The 17,402-nt window shown below is 44.5% G+C and overlaps 1 protein-coding gene across 1 annotated transcript in view; it reads right to left on the bottom strand.

The window, feature by feature from the left end:
- L3MBTL3 (L3MBTL histone methyl-lysine binding protein 3) overlaps positions 1-17,141 on the bottom strand; it is a 165,136-nt gene extending 147,995 nt beyond the window's left edge. The window contains exon 1 of the mRNA XM_054996165.1: positions 17,116-17,141. The gene's annotated coding sequence lies outside the window, so the exon portion shown is untranslated. The remainder of the gene's footprint in view (positions 1-17,115) is intronic.
- Between the last annotated feature and the right edge of the window lie 261 nt (positions 17,142-17,402).

Raw genomic sequence — 17,402 nt, 5'->3', positions numbered from 1 at the left:
GTCAACCTGTAGCAAAATATTCATGGTGGATACACCTGGAGTAGGTGTTGACACAGATATGCTAATACTATCTGAGAGATGACCAAATGATCTTTCCTGGGTTGCTTATTATGTTATCCTGAAATTGTTTTTGAAAAAGAAATTTAACTAGCTGTGATTACTAATTGTTAGGGAATTTTTGTAACCTTTTACCCAAATATGAGCTCTATTGAAGCAGACATTTTTACACAGAAGCTAGAAGAATCCTTCAGGGAACATTCTTTCTTTAGATGAGAAGTCATAAGACTGAAAGTAATAGTAACCTTACAATAATCAAAGGAATGTCAACATTCTTTGTTATCCTTTTCTCTAATCAAGAAATAGCCTTGGAAAACAGTCTCTCAGGGAGGTTCTTATGCACACTGTTTATATCAGGAAGAATTTGACATGTTTATATCAGGAAGCATTTACTGTCTTGTCATCCAGCCCCATCAGGTGCCATAATTCCTGAAGGCAGCATTTCCAAAGACTTATTTTTATAAACCCTGTGTTAACCTTTGCTCTTTTATTCTGTAAACTATTAGTTTTGAAAGGTATATAAGATTCTCTGCTGTGACTGATCTTGATGCATATGTCGGAACATGGCACTGTGTCTGGGTTTTATTGTTAATAAAGCTCATTATTCTTTATGGATCACTATTTTGGTGTCTTAGTTAATTGGGTGACGGCTGTTAGGAAATGTAATCTGAACGCAGAGAACCTTTAAATAATTTTTTCCTTAACATTAATCTTGCTAGCCTACATCATGTTTCAAGGCCAAGAAGGTGTGATGAATTCTGGAGTTTCAAAAGGGATTTTGATCCATGCATTTCTGTGGTATCCAGGTTGTTAGGTTGATTCCAGGTACAGAGAATGCCTTTTATCAATTCCTTCCTTTGATGTAGAAGATATGCATTTTTTCACCTCTAGCATCTTGTTGGCCAAACATTCTTGGGAAAATTTATTCCCTCAGTCTGGATATTGTTAAAGATCAGGAGATTTCTGCAGCCTCCAGACTTGCATGGCTAGTACTCTTTGGGGGTCCCATGATCAGAAATGATTGCTGGATGAGGAGAGCTGAAATGCTTGTGGCCATCTGCACTTTCCGCTGACAGGATTATTGGATCCAAACCACTGTCACAGAAATAGTAATCTTTACTAGCTTTTATATGTATCCTCTCTTGAAGTCCAGTGTATCAGCCAAAAATATATTTCTTCAATGCAAAGGAGAGAGAAGAATTTGAAGAATTGAGATCAAAGAGTGAGATCTTTAGAAAAGTAGTAAGAAGAGAAACTAGCTAATAAAAGAAGAATCTATAACTAGCAACTACCACAAAAATATTAAAACTGTGATGATTTAACTACATGCACTGACCAGATATGTGTCAATGGATCCACTATACACTTTCAGTGCAATTCTAAGAAGAGGTATACTCTAGTCTAAGCCTACTGAAGTCAATGGGTTTAAACTGAAGTAACTTTGTTTAGGATTGCACTGTTTGTCCTGAAGCTATTGTATGAATTACCAAATCCCTAAACCAATGCATTAGTAAGAATTCTGGAATTCTTAATAGACTGTTTCCCAAATTACTAATTTTCAAATGTTCATTGCTGATCAATGAGCATATCACAAAAATTGCAGTGAAACAGAATCATTGTAAAACTGGAGTAAATATGGTAGGATTAAGATTAGAATACATTAAAATACAATCTAATTTCTAGGAATCCATTTCAGAGCCTACTGAAAAATGAATGCAAGTAATAAAAAGCTGGGTATGCTTCAATTCACAAATACATATTCATGATATAGTGACCACATTAAGAAATTCACACATGCAGTTAAACAGCCAACACCTATCAAATAATCAAAGCTTTCATAATACAATATACAGCTCTAATTATGTACTTTAACAGAGCGGTTTACATGCTGAATCACTGAGTGGGGTTGCGTGGATAGAGTGCCCTCTCAGTTCATACAATCAAGTAACATTTTAAAGTATGACTAGGACAATTTACTAAAATCACTAATGTGGGTTGAAATGAATAATCTCCTTTCCAAAAATGTGTCTGTGGGAATATTTTGATATTTAAGTTGTTTTTTAAAAAATCATAAATCACCCCTCAATTCTTCAAATACACTTTTCAAAAAGAAAAATGAAAAAGAAATGGAAGATTTGCATACACTTACCGTGAAGCTTCCTTTCTCGGTGGTCTGGAAGTGGGGCAGTCCAAACTCCTGGGTAGCTCCTCCTCCTTCTCTTGCGCAGGGCCGGCAAACTTTCGATCCTAAGGGGGAGGGGCTTCCCCAGCTCTTCAGTTCGTATCCAAGCCCGGATCACCCCTCCAGTGTTCATTCTCAACTCCAAACATTCAGTCCTACAAGTCTAGAACACTAACAAAATAACTCAGAACCAACAAATGCAACCAAGCATAAACTTTCCCCCCCACCTTGCCTTTTCTGTTTTATTATGTACATAGTCCTGTCTAAGATAAACTGGGTGGGTTTGTGGACTGCCCCACTTCCGGACCACCGAGAAAGGAAGCTTCACGGTAAGTGTATGCAAATCTTCCATTCTCCTGTGGTCCAAAAGTGGGGCAATCCAAACTCCTGGGATGTTGCAAAGCAGTGTACCCTTGGGTGGGTATTTCCTGTTCTATCATGCTATCGCTAACTTACAGTACATGGTGGAGCACCCGCCTCCCAAACGCTGCCTCTGCAGATGCCATCTGGTCCACCTTGTAGTGCCTAGTGAAGGTATGTACAGACTTCCATGTTGCAGCTCTACATACCCTCTCTAATGATGGGAAGGCCCTATAGGCCGCTGATGTAGCTGCACCCCTTAGTGAGTGTGCTGTTATTCCGTCAGGGAGCTCCACCTTCCTAGCCTTATATGCCAAAATGATACACTCTCGTATCCATCTACTTAACGTGGATGTTGTCACTTTCCCTCCCAGGGAACACTTCCTAAAGGAAACAAACATTCTCTCTGTCTTGCAAATATGTTTGGTTCTGTCTATGTAGTAACTCAGTGCCCTTTTCACATCTAACTTGTGCCATTCCTTTTCCCTATCGTGTTTGGGGTTTGCACAGAAGGAAGGCAAAACTATATCCTCCTCCCGGTGAAAGAGCGAGTTCACTTTAGGGACAAAGGTAGGGTCTAACCTAAGCACTACCCTATCATTGTGGAAGATACACAAGTCTCTATTAACTGATAGTGCTCCAATTTCGGACACCCTTCGAGCTGACGTAATTCCGACCAGAAAAATTGCCTTTAAAGTCAGCAGTTTCAATGAGCACGTTGCCATAGGCTCAAAGGGCTCTCTTGTAAGTGATGTAAGTACCAGATTGAGGTTCCAAGTGGGAAACCTATGCACTTGAGGGGGGTTTAACAGCATAGCACCCCTCAGGAACCTCTTGACATGAGGATGTTTTGTGAGTGATGTTCCCTTCTTGGATCCTCTAACTGCTGAAATCGCTGCTATCTGTCTTTTTAGGGTGCTGGTGCTAAGCCCTTTATCCAGCCCTTCTTGTAGGAATAGCAAGATCCTCTTTACTGATGCTGTCATTGGAGTCAGACCTTTCTCTGCACACCATGCACTAAAGACCTGCCATGTGTTATCATAGCTATTGTTCGTTGAATTCCTTCTCGACGCCATCATTGTGGCAATCACCTTCTCGGAATACCCTAGTTCTTGCAGTTGGCCACGCTCAACCTCCAAGCTGCTAATCTTAGGGAGCCTGGATTCGGATGAAGTATCTTCCCTTGTGATAACAGGTCCTCCCTGTAGGGAAGCTTCCATGGTTTTTCCAGTGACAGCCTTCCCAGATCTTGGAACCATTGCCTCCTTGGCCAGAAGGGGGCAACCAATACCACTTCTGCCTGTTGTTCCAACACTTTCTGAATTACTCTGTGCAAGATCTGTAATGGTGGAAATGCGTACACAAGTGTCCTCGGCCACTCTATGCTCAATGCATCTGTGCCTAATGCTCCGCGTTCCCTCAGTCTGGAAAAGAACTTCGGGACCTGAGCATTCTGGGGCGTTGCAAACAGGTCCACCTCTGGCTTTCCAAATCTTCGACATATCTGTTGGAATACCTGAGTATTCAGTCTCCACTCGGACTGGTCCACTCTGTTCCGGCTTAGCCAGTCAGCCAGATCGTTCTGCTGACCGGCTACGTGTATGGCCTTTATGGACTTCAGATTCAATTCTGCCCAGAGGAAGATTTCCCTCACCTCTTTGCACAGCGTTTTGAACCTGGTGCCTCCTTGCTTGTTTATATAAGCTTTGGCCGTCATATTGTCCGTGTGGACCATGACGTGCTGTCCCTTCAGGCAGTCCTCGAGTTTCCAAAGGCCGTTTCTTATGGCTCTCAACTCCAACATATTTATACTGAATGTCTTCTCCGTGTTGTTCCATGACCCTTGTATCATCCTGCCTTCCATGTGCGCTCCCCATCCTGTCAGGCTTGCATCTGTGGTCAGAACAAGTCTCTTTGGTTCTCTCAACGGAGATCCCTCCAGGAATCTGCTCGGCTCCGTCCACCAATCCAACTCCCTGGACAGGGCATCTGGTATTTCTACTAATAAGTGCCGTTTGTGAGAAATGGCCTTCTGATAAGGTCGAAGAAATTGTTGCAGAGGGCGTGTGTGGAACCTCGACCATTGGAGTGTCTCCTGGCACGAAACCAACATTCCTTGCAGCTTTGCCAAGTGCATCACTTCCACCTGTCTCCCTCTTTGAACTGACCGTATCGTGTTCACAATCTTCCGCTGTCTCTCCGTGGACACGAAGGCCTTGTCTTTGATCGTGTCGACAATCACTCCCAGATGGACTATCTGCTGCGCTGGTTCGAGTGAGCTCTTTTGTCTGTTGATGATAAAACCGTGCCTTTCCAGACAGTCTGTAGTCACCCTCACTGCCTCCCGAGCTGACACCAGGGATGGGGCCTTGATGAGGATGTCGTCCAGATACGGGGACAGGGCTATTCCCTGTGTTCTGAGAAAGGCAATAAGTGTTACCAACACCTTGGTGAACACTCTCGGAGCAGACTTCAGTCCAAATGGCAGGATCTTGTACTGATAGTGTGTCCCGTCGTAAGCAAAGCGGAGGTATTTCCGGTGTGCTACTCGAATGGGGACGTGCAGATAGGCCTCCGACAGATCTATGGAGGCCAGAAAATCTCCTTTCTGTATGGCTCCAGTGGTTGACCTCATTGTCTCCATCTTGAATTTGCGGGACGTTATGTACTGATTCAGCCAACTTAGGTCCAAGATTGCTCTGACATCCCCATTTTTCTTTGGAACGATGAAAAACACTGAGTACACTCCCATCCTCCGATGCTGCATTGGTACTGGTTCTATGGCCTGAATCTCTAGTAGGTGTTGAATGGCTTCCTCTATCTTGACGTGTTTTGGTTGAAAGGGGTTCCTTGGAAGCTGTATAAAACGCCGTCGTGGAATCGTTTCGAACTCCAAGGAGTAACCCTTGGATACTATGTCCAGTACCCATTTGTCCGATACTGTTGGATTCCACTGTTCGGCAAAGTTCTGTAGTCTCCCTCCTATGTGAGAGATTGACTGTTGATAGTCATGCTTGTCCGCCTTTCTTCGGGCCTTTCGCTTGCGCGGATGACTTCCTGAAGCTGAAGGATCTGCCTTCATTCCGCTGTCTAGATTGCCACCTGTTTTTGAATGGTCTGTCAGTTCCCGATCTTGGTGCTCTCTTGCCCTCACAAAAGGAATGCCTACTCTTGAACTTGGCGTCTCTTTTCTTTGAGGGCAGAACCTTTTTCTTTTCAGTGTCTTCTACCAAATATCTGTCCAAGGCCTCTCCAAATAACTTGCTTCCAGCAAAAGGAATAGCTGCCACTCTGCTGCGTGCCTGGGGGTCAACGTCCCAGTTTCTCAGCCATCTGTTACGTCTTGCAGCCACATTGAAACCCATGGCTCTTGAGGACATCTGGAACGAATCGAGTGTGGCGTCTGCTGCAAATGCAGTGGCTAGAGCTATCTTCTTAACTTCGTTCTTGACCTCCTTGGGAACCTCTCTTCCTGCTGAGGCTAAGTCTGATGTCCAAGTGTATGCAGCTCTGGCAAATAAGGATCCCGTAGCCGAAGATCTCAGCGATGCCGCCGAAGCCTCAAAGTTCCTGCGCAGCGCTTGTTCAATCTTTTTGTCTGAAGGATCTTTAGGCATACCTTCAGTGTCCATCGGAAGGACCGATGAAGTGGCAAGGCTGGAGACCGGGTCGTCCACAATAGGAAGCTTGATCTTCTTAGCTGTATCAGGTGTCATGGAATAAAGCTTATGAAAAACAGAGTGGTACACCTTAGGCTTTGCCGGGTTATCCCATTCGGCTTTGAGAACACTATGAAAAGCGGCTGGGAGCGGTACTCCTGATTGCTTGGGTCCCATTTTTGGCAGGGCCCTTTCCAAGCCTTGGGGGTATGGTTGGTCTGCATCCTGTGAGCCTTGATTTGTTTGTGTTATCTCTAGGATCCTCAGCACCTTAGCCAGAAGCTTGTTATATACTTCCTGAGGGAAAAGCCTGGTTTGAACTTGGCTTGCCTCCTCCTCTTCCTCCTCAGACAACTCTCCTTCCTCGCTCTCTAAAGATTGGTCAGAGATGTCTGAGCACGACTGGGTTTCATCAGAAGCACTTGAGTCCTTCCCTAACCAGTCCTCCACCCTTTTCTTTTTTGTTTTGGAATGGGCAGTGGTTTTACTCTGCCTTTTCCCTTCAGAAGGGCCTGGCCTAGATTTTTCCTGTCTGGGGGTGATAGCCTGCTTTCTAAGGTCTTTCACTGCCCCTGCTAGCCCTTTTTGAATTTCTGTCCTTATCCAAGCCAGAATGTTTGCCTTTGCCTCTTGCCCAGAAAGGTCAGGGTCATTTGTCTCCCGGCTCTCCCCCTGAGCAGAGTGTGAAGACAACGGCGAGCTCGGAGACTCCATACCACAAGCAGCTACCTCTGCAGGGTGGCTCTCCTTTTCCATATTCCCGCCAAAGGGCCTCTCCCGCCCAGCCTGAAAATGAAAGTGCAAAAGGCGGGTTTACTTAAATTCAGGCAGCTAAACCTGGGTGCCTACAGTAAAAAACGGGCTGCTTTCCAGGCTCCTTTTAGCACCACACCTACCCCCCCTTTTCCTCGTTCAGAGGATCTTACCGTGTTTAGGCGTTCCGGTGCTCAGTTCGGGGCAGCCGCCGCTTTTTTGGCGCCAAAAGCAGCCGACATCCGTTCCCGCGGCAGCCGCTTTTCCCGTGCTTCGCCGCGGCCCCTGCAGACGCCGGGCCCTCTAACAGGAGGGACGTCGGCTCTGCGGCTCACAACCGCAGCCTGCTGCTGCGTCGCTGTTGTTTTCCCCGGCAGGCGTACAAGCGGGGGGGGAGGGGGGGAGGAACAGGTCCTTCCTTATCCCCTGCGAGCCAAGCGCTCAGCCTTCTTCTTGTTGTTCTTCTTTAAATAGGATCGCTGCTCCAGAGGAGCAAGAAGTGCGTCTTCCCTGCTGAGCAGGGCCGGAAAAAACTGAAGAGCTGGGGAAGCCCCTCCCCCTTAGGATCGAAAGTTTGCCGGCCCTGCGTAAGAGAAGGAGGAGGAGCTACCCAGGAGTTTGGACTGCCCCACTTTTGGACCACAGGAGAATGTTTATTATCATTATATATTACAGCTGAAGCCTGAAAATGATATATAATCTGTGGCACATCTATTAATATACATTTAGAGATGTGTGTAAAACATATACTCAAATTAAGTACTATGTCTGTGAAAGACAGGAGACAAGTCTTACAAGCCCAGTAAGGGCTGGGGATAAAAAGGGTCTGGTAATCTAGGCAAATCAGTGCAGGGACCTCATTCATTTCAATCAGATCTGAACAGAAAAAAATGTGGATATGATGCCACTATACATTTTTCACTACAGCAGCAGATAAGCAGACAAGACTTTCCCTCTTCCATCTAAGTGACTGCTTCCATTTGTGGTGGGATTCTGTTCTCTTCCTGGAGAAATTCAATGGCTGTACCTGATCTCTGATTGGGGAGGGGCTATGGCTCAAAGGAAGAGCCTCTGTTAATATGCAGAAGGTCCCATGCTTGGCCCCTGGTATCTCCAGTGAAATAGGACCAGGCAGTAGGTGATGTGAAAGACTTCTGAGTATCTGGAAAGCCACTGCCACTCTAAGTAGACAATATTGACCTTGATGGACAGATCATCTGATTTAGTTTCTGACACAGTTTCATGTGTGTTCAAATGTGTATGTGTGTATATGCTCTCATTCAGAATGGGGGAACTGCTAGGCCCAAGCCAAAGGTGGGTCTGCTGAATGGGTGACCAAGCAGGAATGTGCACAAAATTTTGTTGGATTACTTATTAGAAATACTTGCTTTGAGGATGCAAGCAGGACAGCGAACCCATTTGCAGACTGTTCTACAACGTTGGTACAGGTTTGCTTTATTATAACCCCTTCATTACTTATTGCTTGCCATTTATAAATCAACTGCTTATTTGCCATCTGACCAGTGAGAGTAGGCTAATTAACTATACTAATCCACCTGATTTCAACCAGGGGAAGGCGGGCAGAGATGGTGAAATGGATACTTTCCTTATGAGCAACGAAAAGAGACAGTTTGGCTGTATTATTAATTTTGCTGTCTCTGAGAGATGTGGAACACCTACTATGGGCTTTGCTCACTTGTACTGAGCAGGCTGTAACTTTGAGTGATTCTGCACACGTTGGATAATGCACTTCCAATCCTCTTTATAGACCATTTGGAACGGAATTTTTTGTGCGCGGAACAAAAAATCCACCTCAAACGATTGATAAAGTGCATTGAAAGTGCATTATCCAACATGTGCAGAATCAGCCTTTGATAGAACACAAACTGGCATGTCAGTTGGTGGAGTTACTTAGGGCAGAAGGGAAGTAACATAATGGTTGTTGTGGGTTTTCCGGGCTGTATTGCCGTGGTCTTGGCATTGTAGTTCCTGATGTTTCGCTAGCAGCTGTGGCTGGCATCTTCAGAGGTGTAGCACCAAAAGACAGAGATCTCTCAGTGTCACTGTGACACTGAGAGATCTCTGTCTTTTGGTGCTACACCTCTGAAGATGCCAGCCACAGCTGCTGGCGAAACATCAGAAACTACAATGCCAAGACCACGGCAATACAGCCCAGAAAACCCACAACAACCATCGTTCTCCGGCTGTGAAAGCCTTCAACAATACATCGAAGTAACATAATATTTCTAGGTCTTCTGATCTTGGCTTCAATTCCAACAGTTGGAGAGGCATTTCAGCTGCCAACCAAAACTTAAGGCCATTTTAATGTCGACTCTGTTGTTAAAGAACAGTTATCATCCATAATTTAAATGCTGTACATACTGAATATGCATATATGGTACTGGGCACACAAGATACACTGGAGATCCTGTAAATGTGCTGATCACTCTACCAGATAACAGATTCTCTCACTGAGTTTAAAGAAGTAATGAGGTCTCACAGGCTTATAGCTTTTCTTAATTTTCATTACAAACCTGCCACTATACTAGACATGGCTCTGGAGTTCATGGCACACATGACAGCCTTCGTCCTATCCCAGTGTGTGTCTAGCTCAACAGAATGCTGCTTTTCTCCGGCAAACCAGGATTCAAAGCAGCTCAGAAAAGTAACAACAAACTTCCATTTAAAACTGCAATACAACATAAAGAGAAAAAAGCCCCTCTACTATTATATACAGATCTTCCAGCCAGATATTTCAATTCAATAAAATTCTACTACTAATCAGCTGTCAAAGAGGTAGTAATGGTTTTGATCTGGGAGAGACTACTTTGGAGGTAACATTATCTAGTTAAATGAATTAATCATTTGGATGCATGATTAGATATATTGTTTATATAGCTTTTTAAAAATTATGTATGTATTATTACCTAATTATGTATGATTATTACCTAAAAACTTTTGTACCAATTTGTACCAGGAGCCAATTTGGTGTAGTGGTTAAGAGCGGTAGAACTCTGATCTGGACAGCCATGCACATTATTCCCATTCTGGAGTCATTCCACTGAATACCCATCAGTTACCTGGCTCAATTCAAGGTTTTGGTTACAACATACGCTTCAGAGTCATGGTCTCTCATATCTACAGGACTGCCTTTCTCCCTAAGCTCCACCACTGTAGCTTCACTCATCTGAACAAGGGCCGAATCCACACGTCTCAAGTTTTCCACCTTTCCCCTGCCCATTTTTCACTTCTCAGAGGGCTGTTCACATACTCTTACCTCAATCCCGCCATTCTCTCGTGTCTTTTGCGTTATGCCTCAGACGAATTTGTCATGCATTCAAACGCTTTTGTGCGGTTCTCAGCGTGGATGTGGACAAATAGAAGTGTTTCACAACGAGACCGCCCCCTTCAAACCACCCCACTTCCGTGTTTGCAGCCTTTCCGGAACACCATCCCTCTTTGCCGTGCAATTATCAAGCTTTTCCACTCTCTCTGCAGCATGCCTGCCTGCCCACCCTTTCCCTTTTTTTTAAAAAAAGGGGACTTTCCTAGTGCTGTTGCACAATTCCAGCCATAAATCTTAATCGGGGTGCTCCAAAATCCCCACGGAGACATCTAGGGGTGGCATCATTTCCATGTCATTTTTAGGATGCCGAACAGTTGGAAATATCGGTGGCTGTTAAAATTAATTATTTTTAACTGTTGAAATTACCGTTATAGCAGAAATCCATCATTCTAACATTACATACAAGCTTCAAATAATTAGTCTGCCCGTTTGGAGAGTTTGGATCACCCCCACACCCCCAATATCACTCCAAATGAGCCTGCCAGAATAATGGTCCAATGGATTTCAAAGAAGAAGGCATAGAATAACATTAACCAATCACAGGCATCATAGGGGCATGGCCTTGCCATAGCAATTTAGCAAAAAAAATACTATACTGGAAATCTGAAAAATGAAAAAAAAAATGAACATGATGTCGTCATCGGTGACATTGGATCTAAACCTGCCCCGTATTGCGCAATTCTACCAGGGATGTGGACGAAGTATAGCGGGAGGCAGCAGCAGTAAGAGAAGGGATGTGAACACAGATTGGGACATTGTGGGATAGAATCCAGCGCGATTAATGCACATGAAAAGTGGAAGGTAGGGAAGTGTAGATTCGGCCAAGGCCTCCTGCAGATGCTACCCTGCAGTCAGGCAAAATCAACAGCTGCCTGAGAGATGGCTGAGAGGAACGACTTACCCAAGGCCACCAGCAGGGTTCATAGCAGTAGTGGATGTCAAACTAGAAGAGCGCTGATTTGGAACCTAGCCATTTAACCACTATGTTACAGCAACTCCCTTTCTATAGCCCAGGAAAGCCATTCTCTTGGCTGTCTGCAAACTGTGCAAAACTGAATTATTCAGAAGGTCCTTCTTACACAGGTAATAGGGCAGCACAATAAAGAAGTGGTTCAGAGAGATGTGTTAGTAATGGGACAGACATACTACCATAGTATACCTACCAGCTGTATATCAGATTTCTGCTTGTTTTTAAATTTCTGCTATCTTTATCTGATTGTATTGTTTATTGAATGTACCAGTCACTAACGGCATTGACTTAAACTCTATAATCCGCCTTGAGTCTCAGTGAGAAAAGCAGACTATAAATAATGTAAATAAATAACTAAAAATAAATGAAATATGCTTCCAAATAATTCCTTAAATTTAACTTGAACATTATTCTTTCTTGAACCATTTTATTTCTTGAATTACTGCACTATTCACAAATTTGCTCTTCAACTGATTATTTTGTTCCTGAAACATTAAATGAAATAGTGTATGCTTGTTCTTCCTGCATCTTGATTAATCACCATAATAAAACTCTCCCTATTCACATGAATACCTGTCCTCATGTTAAAACAGGAGAAGTGTTAATAGAAACACATTCTATCAATCAAAAAACTATTTTGTCAACATACAACAGGAAAAGCCCAATTAAACCCAACAAGTGAATCCTTAATACAATTGCATAATGAACATCACACTGTGCTCAAACGATTCATTGTTCTTAAGAACTCTCAAAATTTCAAATGATAAACAGTTCAGAATAAAAGTGATAAAGTGAAGCTGACTTTAAAAGGACAGTTCTGCTATAAATACCAACTAAATACAGCCCTAAACTTCCTAACAAATATGTCACAGGAGGTGAAAAAGCTATCTTCATGTCATTATTTTGATTCATTTAACAGTACACTGTAGAAAGCAATTGCAGATACAGTGCATATCAGGGAACATCAATACACCCAGCACTGTCAACAGCTAAGATGAACTAGAATTCATCCAATAAAACACAAAGAAAAGAGAATCCCCCAATATTACATTCTCCACGTGGAGATATTTTTTCCTGCAGCTGTAAGAAATGCTCTCTTTCCCCCGGTTATCCAGAAATTCCAAAGAGGTAGATATAATAAATGAAAAAACTGATGTTTAGGTCGTTGAAAGCATCCAAAAAGGGGTTTTTGGGGGGAAGGGGATGGAAAAGACCCCTTTCCTCTCCAACTAACTATACCTAGAATTACAGACAAGCCTAGACATTTTGAACTTAAATTCACTTAACTGATTGTAAAAAACATGCATAGCGTACTTTATATGAAGCATAATCCCAATCTTCAAATGCGGCTCCTCCCTTCAACATATAGAAAAGATCTGATTCTTTAGGGTCCCTCTATGTTTGAATGAAAATGCCGTGTGAAACATATTCCTGCACTTCCTACGTCTACAAACAAACACATCAAATACAAAATGTCTCACAAGGAAAGACCCTCTGATTCCCCCACATCTCCATTTAGCACATCTGCTTTTTAGCTCAAGAAAGCAGTTATTCTGTATCTATCTGCAGAAACCATATTTCAGAGACATCACTTTCTCACAACTACAGAAAGTAATGATCTACCTGACAACAAAATTAATGAAATGGACATTCTGTAGGTGTGATTTTTTTAAAAAAGTTGTCTGCATACTAGACATGTTTAAGCACTTTGACAAGAATTCATCACCTCTGCCTTTTATGGTTATTGACAAGAGGAAAGGATTTATGAGGTATCTTGACCTAGTCATAAAAGCATCAACTCTTCTTTATCATAGATATATTTGGTCCAGTAGAGGGCGCAAGGCTCAAAAACATTCTACCATTAATTTCTACATCTGCTATGTTATATATTGTTTAAAGCTGTGAAGTTGTTCTCAGATTATTGTAGGAATAATTTTGTTATTTTTGTTTCACAAAAGATCTTAAGTGCGAGGAAAGCTTCCCAAGTCCTTTTTTCACCACACAGTTAAAAACAAATCAAACCTATCTGTATGCTATAATCTCAAAACTAAATTGTAGATGCTTTTTATTTAAAAAGCATAGTATAGAGGTTAGATTATTGGACTAGGATCTGGGAGGCCCAGGTTTGAATCCCCATTTGGCCATGGAAGCTCACTGGGTGATCTTGGGCCATCATTCACTCTCACCCAAACCACCTCACAGGGTTATTATGAGGATAAAATGGAGAAGAGGAGAATTTATTTATTTATTGTCCGCCTTTCTCACTAAAACTCAAGGCAGATTACACAGTGTGAGATTACTACAGTCAATATCAAGAACAAATTAAATTAAAAGAGTTTTTGGCTAAACATTAGGAAGAACTTTCTGACATTAATAGCAGTTCCTCGGTGGAACAGGCTTCCTCTGGAGGTGGTGGGCTCTTCTTTGGAGGTTTTTAAGCAGAGGCTAGATGGCCATCTGTCGACAATGCTTATTCTGTGAACCTAGGTAGAGAGAGAAGGCAGGATGGGTTACATCAGTGCTTTGTTCTCGTGGCCCTTTCTTACATGCCCAGGGCAATGTTAATTGCCACTTTGGGATCAGTAAGCAATTTTCTCCAGGCCAGTTTGGCCAGGGATCCTGGAGGGGTTTTTGCCATCTTCTGGGCATGGAGCCAGGGTCACTGGGGGTGGGGGGAGGTAGTTGTGAATTTCCTGCATTGTGCTGAGGGTGGGACTACATAACCCTGGAGGTCCCTTCCAACTCTATGATGCTATGATGTACACCACGTTGGGTTTCTGTTGGGGAGAAAGACATGGTATAAATAAAGTAAATAAATAAATAAATTGTATTGTGTAAATCCTGCTCTTATGAATACTCATCTTAAAGTAAATGTGATGCATGTCTAGATACTGCAGGCAGTGTATTTTCCTTCATAAAATTGTATTAAAGTGCAACACATGCTCATAAAAATAATTTAATTAAAAGTAAACTCTTCAGTGGAAACTAAATCCCATCTAAATCGTCCTGTATTGGCACAAATGCACTAGAAATAAATGGGAACATAGCCAATCAATGCTATTCTGTAATAAAATGAAGCAAATAGGGTGGGAATGAATACAAACATACCCACACCAGTCTACAATGCCATATCTGTTTCAATGTTGACCAAACAATTTAATTTGATCACACAACAACCCTCATAAACATTGTGCCATTAATTCTCATTTGATATATTCGACAGAAATACTGTAGTTACAGAAATGGTAAGACTGGCAGTAGAAAAATGAAAATTAAGGCATATCTTCATTTTTTTTTTAAAAAAAGCATTCAACTCAAAAGAAATTCCGTGTACTGTCACTACAAACTAACCTAACTACCCAGGCCTAAATTTGAATTTTCCTTCCTAGATGGATACCTCTGATCCACCAGTAGGGGTCCCTCCTTAGCCAGTTTTGGAGTACATATTTCTGCTGTACTTGAAACTTTTCTGGAGAAATACTCTTCATCTCACTCAAGATCCATTTCTCCTCCACCCCACGCACCCCCTAAAAACCCCTGTGCTGAAATTTTAAAAAGCTGAGAGGGCGAGAGGACAGAAGTCCCTTTGTGCAACCTTCCCAAAAGTCCCAGTCATACAGCGGCAAAACTTAGTATCAAATCTAAGTTGTGCCTCAGGCAGCTAATGAAGTTTCTCTCCCAGCCACTTACTTTGTCCCTTTCCCTCGCGTTATAGAAGCTGTAAGTCCAGTGAATCAGCTTTCCAAAAGGGCGTGCGTGTGTGTCAATAACCTCACCGTCTCCACTTTCTCTGAAGGGAAATGCCCCAATAGATGAGACATAAGGCAAAAGGTGAGAGAGACGGGCAGAAACCGTAACTAGGGAAGTTGCATAATGAACGGCTCGTTTGTTAATCGGGTCCCGTTTTTCTTATGGCGCTTGCAACGGAATCTGGGAAGCTGCCTGAAATGAACACAATACGGTCCTTACCCTTCTCTTCCCGTATTTCCCACCTTTAGGAAAGCCTCGGGGCTCTTTTTTCCCCTTCCAAGAGAAACGGTTCTGGGTAATTTTATCTTGATTCGCTCCGACAGCCAGAGTCCCCCCTCAGAAGAATGACCCACCTTTTTTCACAGGGAGGTGTCTCCCCGGAGGTCTCCTCAGCCCAGCTTCCCTTCACATACCCTGACTAGACACTTCTGAGGGGGTCCTTTTTGGAAAAGGCTCGCTCGTCTCAAACTTTTCCCGTCGTACTTCCTCCTTCTCTCTGCCGTGTGTGAATAAAGGGGAGGGGGCTTCAGCAGAGTCCCCACCCCACATTTCGGTTATTTTCTACACACACGCACACACACACACACGCCGCCCAGCAGGCCTTTATTGGCGTTCGTTCCCTTACACTCATTCCTGCGAAGCGTTAGAATGAAACGCCTTCCCATCTCCCCTCCTAACAAGTGTGTCAATACAGCTTCTTATTATTTGCACGGGCGACAGAAAGCGCAGGGTCTGAACCGGCGAGCAAAGTTGCAAAGCTCTCCCCGCACGGGGGGCACCTCTGCGCGGTTCTGCTTCAGACGAAGCATCTTCACCAGAACGGTAAACACGTCCCTTTTCTCTCACACATCCCAATCGCCGCGTCTCTCCTCGGGTGGGGGAGGGGGCTGCAGTTTCAGCCGCACCCCCCCCCCCCCGGGAAGACAGCCCCAGTCCCCACCCCGCACATGTTTACATGGAGAGAAAGAGACGGGGATCAAGCGCTCTCCCCGCCGCCGCCGCCGCCACTGCCGGGAGCGTCTCTGAGCGTGTGGTGTGTGCGTGCGTGTGCAAAGTTTGCCCAAAATGGCGGAATTGGGGAGCTCAGTATTATATTTCGATATAGCGACACACAAGAGACACGCACACCGCCACGCGCACACGCACACCACAAAGTCCAGAAGCTGCAAAGGAGAGGTGGGGAGGGAAAGAAAGAAAGAAAAACCCCTCCGGGGCTTGCGGCGGCTTCTGCGCGCGGAGCCGAATAGGCCTTTTGCAGGAGAGCAGGCACAACACACGCCGCACATTCAACCGGTATATCCCGCTGCAGGCAAACCTGGGTGGGAAAAGTCCTCTCTCCCTGCCCTCCCAGCGCGCTTCCAGCCTTTATCCCCACCTCTTGAGGTAGCCTGTAAACATGCCAAAAAAAAAAAAAAGAGTATGGGGTGTTCCCTACCACCGCCCCAAATCTTTGCTGTCGCTCCCCACGGAATGAGACCCCCCCCCCCCGCCAACCTCCCTTTAGAAGTGTCAAGAATTCGGCCACACGCTCCCCAGTGGGGCAGCAGGCTGCGAAATCTCCCCCCACCCCGCCATGAGCGTGACTGTGAAATGCTCTCCACATTTCACTGCCGTGCCCCCCCCCCGCTCTCCCCAATATTCGTCATGTGTTTGTAAAGGGGGTGGGGATCGGACGCAAAGGCACCTCTCTCTCTTTTGTTCCTCTTTCGCGAGCACTCACTTAGGATTTAGGAAAGGTCCCCAGTGACCCACCCACTCGTCGGCCGCTTCGGAGTCATTTGCCCACTTTCCCCACATTAAGTTCCATCCCCGGTGCTAGAGGTCGGGATGGAACTGAGCCCTCTTCCCCTCCCCCCCCTTTCCTTCTTCACCCCCCGATACGTTTCATAAGGGAGGGAGAGGAGGTGCGCTTGCTTCCCTTTATCTGTCTCTAACTTTCATCCTCAGCTATCAGAGAAAATTCAAGGCATCCTCAGCATTTTGCATTGCAGCCCTCTTAATGGGGTAACAATTAGATCGGAACCAGCCGCTTCCTTACCCCCCCAAATTCTCTCTCTCTCTATTTTTTTCTCCGTCTCTCGAGTAGTCCTGACAAATATGGTCCAGGGCTGCGGGCACAAGTGAGCATGCGCCCGTAGAGTCAGGGCTGGGGAAAGGGGAAACTGCTGCCGCTGCAGCAGCCGCCCGGGTGGCTGTTCTTCCTCCCTTCGCTGCTGTGCCTCTCTGGAAAAGGCAGCGGCAAGAATCGAGGGTGCCTCCCCCCAACCCCTATACAGCCACAAGAGTAGCATTGTCAAGGTGCATCAGTAGATCCACTGGTTTAAC

Source organism: Eublepharis macularius, chromosome 1 (assembly GCF_028583425.1).
Source record: "Eublepharis macularius isolate TG4126 chromosome 1, MPM_Emac_v1.0, whole genome shotgun sequence".
In the NCBI taxonomy this organism is placed as follows: domain Eukaryota; kingdom Metazoa; phylum Chordata; class Lepidosauria; order Squamata; family Eublepharidae; genus Eublepharis; species Eublepharis macularius.
This window is presented reverse-complemented; position numbering and strand designations above follow the sequence as displayed.